We start from the raw sequence: 4,506 nt of genomic DNA, 5'->3' as shown, positions 1-4,506 counted from the left end.
AGGTATGCACACCATAGAATGGTCAACCATTTGAGATCAAAAAGGCAAAATTCATAAGGTTGGGAAAGAAGAGGAATGAAAGCAAATAACACTTGGGAGAAGCAGGATAAGACAGAATGCATTGAGGGGATTGAAATCAATGAGATGAAAGCAAGTCTATGGTTTTTTGAATCTAAAACTGATGATCTGTTCGGTAAACCTTCACTCATTTCACAATAAAAGGTTAAGATTTTAAAAAAGAGAGCGTGAAAGAGCAAGATTACCCCTTTGGAATCAAAACAAAACCCAAAAACTGTCACCATAACTTCTGATCTGACCTTTTTGTCTTAAATGTAACTAACTGAACAGCAGATTCCCTTGAAAGCGGTTGTTTCCATTGGACCTTATTTTTTTGAAGGTATTCTAACAAGACTAAGACAAGTTTACTACAGAGAGAACTTGTCTGTAGCCATCTACTGATTGCAGAGACATGTCTAAACATGTTTTGTTTCAAATAAAACTATGCATCGGTGAACTAGAATATTAGTAGCAATTGTGGTTTTTGTACCACGCATGTGAAAATATATTTGATACCCACTGTCCCGGAGAAAGAACACGTTGGCTTTGTAGGATAAGCACTGGACTACAAACCACAAGGTCAGTAGTTCAATTCTACCAGCCACTCCATGGGAGAAAGATGAGGTTTTCTACTCCTGTAAAGATTTACAGCCTCTACAAGGTCACTATGAGTCAGAATCACCTCGATGGCATTTAACAACAACACATAGTGTTAACAACACATACTTGGCAATTCCATTTTTAGCTACTCATGCAAAAGAAATCAAATGAATAAAACTGCAGGTCTACACAAATACTTGAATGAAAATGTTCATAGTAGTTTTATTTATAATAACCAGAAACTGAAAGCAGCTCAAATATTCAACAACTGATGAAAAGACAAACAATATTACCACCATAGCATTGTTGTTGTTAAGTGCTGTAGTGTCGGTTCCGACTCACAGTGACCCTGTATAGCGTTTCTAAGGAGCAGCTTGTGGTCCAGTGCTCTATCCACAGCACCACACCTGGACTCCATCCATACTATAGATTTCTTTTTTAAAGTATGCAATATTTATATAGGTTAAAAACATGAATATTACTAAGTTAAAGAAATCTAATTATATACAAAAGAAGATATAGTATATGAATAAAGATTCTACTTATATAACATTTTAAAAGACAAAACTGTTGTGAGAAAACAAATCAGTAGTTACCTGGGCTGAAGGTCAAAGGAGGGAATTGACCTATAATGGTGGGAGTGGTTACAATGACCAAAATTCATTAAACTGTACATTTAAATGGCTTAATTGTATGATGATACCTTACTAAAAATCCTGATATGACCTGATCCAATAATTATAATAATTGACCTGATTGATTTCATGAGGCCTACCTTTCTGCCCTCCTCGTCAACCCCTTTGACCAAGTGCTGGATTCTTTGTTGTCTCCAGTACCAGCCACTTTGGACTTGATTAGGGTTGGGGAGGGCCTGCCAGAAGGGTCTGTTAAAGCAGGCCCAGCAGTTTAGATGGGCTTATATTTAGTCCTTGGCCTCCAGAGACCTTAGCCAAGGCCTAAATATGGTCAGCATTATTCACGATCTCTAGCTCTGGTGATTATCATATATTTTTTGAGATAAGTCTAATTTCTTCTAGGTTGTGAGCCTATGTTCACTTATGTGAATGTCTTAAACAAAATGTATAGTTACTTTCCTGCAGGAATTTCCAGCCTCTTCATACAGCTTGGTACCAATGTGAATCTAAAAAACAAGCCCACTGCCATGGAGTCTCTTCTGACTCATAGTGACCCTGTTTATAGGGTTTTTGAGACTGTAAATCTTTACAAGATTCTACCTTTCTCTCTCAGAGTGACTGGTGGGATTGTGTAACCTTGCAGTTAGCAGTTTAAAGCCAAGCCTACAGTGACACCAGAGCTCCTTATTGTAAATCTATAAGGGATGAATTCTATTTGTGGAGTTGTCCTAGTACTTTTGAGCATGAGTTTCACAAAGCTTCCTACATGAGCAGCACCTACACAAGACACCTCGAGAGCATCTGCACCACATATTCCAGACATTCTCAGGTTTCCAAAGAGGCTCGCCAATCCTAACCCTGCCCAGTCAAACAACAAAACTTTCCCAAAGGTACTGAAAGCCCAGATACATTTGTGATGCACAAACAGGAAATGCTGAAGTTGGGAGGAAAAGCTATTCTAGTCAGCCTTCTTCTAGATTGGTAGTTTTGGTGAAGACACTATGTGGGAGTAAGTATCTTGAACCTCCTGGAAATGTGGACTCAGCCTCTAGACTTCTAAACCCCAAGTCTCAAATCTTTCTTCCTAAAGTCTAGACTATCGGCCTACAGTCCCAGAGTGCTCCCTTCACAGAAGCCCCACCCCCACCCCCTGGAGCATATCCATGTCTGGTGTATGGGAACCCAGCCCACAGCCTGGAAAACAAGCCCTGAATTTGCAAAACCAGCTGAGCAACCCTGAGCTCACCAGCTTCCTGCCTCAAGTGCCCACACCAGTCCTGACAAGGCCTGGAATAAGCATCTGGGTGAGCAAAATAAAGAGGGGACCTAGCTCAGCTAAATAATGGAGAAGAAACGTTCACTTTCGACCTGGCTTCTGTCGCAGACTCAGCCCTAAAAGGAAAGAAATTAAGGAAAAAAGGAGAAGGAGGAAACAAAGAGTAGAACCTTTAGAAGGTAGAGGTACCAGGCACCTCTAAGAGCAAGTTGTTGTTGTTAAGTGCCGTCGAGTCGGTTCCGACCCATAGCGACCCTGTACAGGGTTTCCGAGGCTGTAAATCTTTACGGGAGCAGAAAGCCTCATCTTTCTCCCGCGGAGCGGCTGGTAGTTTCGAACTGCTGACCTTGAGGTTCGCAGCCCAATTCGTAACCACTATGCTACCAGAGCTCCTTTCTAAGAGCAAGGGTGAAGCTAAAAACAGGAAGATTGGTTACAGCCTATACAAAGAGTAGCACACCCCCAGATCCCCTCCCTCACCACAAAAAGAGAAAATCAGTTTCTACCCTATCGCTCCTCCCCCACCACCAACTCAATCCAGAGTTGCCATCTGGAGAAACTGAAGGTAGTGGTGGTCTGTGGGGTCCTGACACAGCTCACCCCCTCTTCCCTTTAGCTTTCTTTCCTTGTTCTGTTCTTAAAATGTGGTCAGTTAGGTTTCCAGACTCCAGGCAGGAGATTCAGAGGATGCTTCACTGGGAAACTCACCAGCCCAGGAGAAATGACCTCCATGTTCAGCTATTTCAGGTTTCCAATATCAACGCCAGAACCCTACCCCATCTCTTTTCTGTGATTCCCCACCTAAAAATGAGCTCTGCCCCCAAATAGGGCTTCCACCAGCTTTAAACACCTGACTCTAGAATCAAAATCACTTGAGGGAAGTATTAACTACAACAAAACAGAGACCAAAACAAGTAAACAGAAAAAATGAACTCCAAGGAAACATAGATAATGTTGGGATTGGAATAAGAAAACAATTTTTAATTATAATAATTACTCCCAGCAGGATATGCATAGATAATTCATTCATAAAACAAGAGTACAATGCTAAGAAAAGAAACATTGGATAAGAAACAGCTCTTGAAAATGTAAAATGGATGCCAGTACTCAAAACTAGAGACGTACAGATTGAGCCATCAATGTGTACTGTATCTGCTTGAATAGTTTAAGATACCTTAATACAACAAGCAAAACTCATATCCCAGCCAAAAAGAAGAGTAAGTGAGCCCGCTCAACCTTTGAGAAGAGGAGGAGGAAGAAAAAGGAGGCCCATTTTTGTTACATAGAGAAAATCCTAAAGCAAACCTATTCAGATTTCAGTGGATACTCCTGGATCTTGGATGCACTGGGCACTCTGCATGATTGGAGCTGGAGTGTGTTAGCCTAGAGGCAGCTAGACTATCCTTCTACAACCAGAGAAAAGCCATCACCAGCAGAGATATTCTTGAGGAGAATATGAAACAGAGATCCCCTTGGAGGAGCTTTTGAATAAATGAAGTGGTTCTGACTAGTTCCCTTTGTTGAAATGACTACACTTGTCAAAAGAAGAAGAAATAAATGGGTACATTAAAGGGCTGAGTTGAATAACAAGTATCAGAAATATCTGCTGCATCAGGAGTTTGGGTACTAAAACTTGGTCTCTGAGTCTCTTGTTTTTAGCCTCCTACTTTGCAAAACCAAATAAAGAAAAGGCAAAAGAAGAAGAAAGAAAATTTTAAATGGTTGCAAAAATATGGAAGGGTTAAAATACCAAGTGAAGAAAAATTCCCAGAAACATAAAAAAAAAAAAGACTTAAAAATTAAAGGATTATTTTGGGAGTCCTCATGCGAAAGCTGGACAGTGAATAAGGAGGACCATAGAAGAATTGATGCCTTTGAGTTGTGGTGTTGGAGGAGAATACTGAAAGTGCCATGGACTGCCAAAAGAACCAATAGATC

Source organism: Chrysochloris asiatica, unplaced genomic scaffold (genome assembly GCF_000296735.1).
Source record: "Chrysochloris asiatica unplaced genomic scaffold, ChrAsi1.0 scaffold00028, whole genome shotgun sequence".
Lineage (NCBI taxonomy): Eukaryota > Metazoa > Chordata > Mammalia > Afrosoricida > Chrysochloridae > Chrysochloris > Chrysochloris asiatica.
This window is presented reverse-complemented; position numbering follows the sequence as displayed.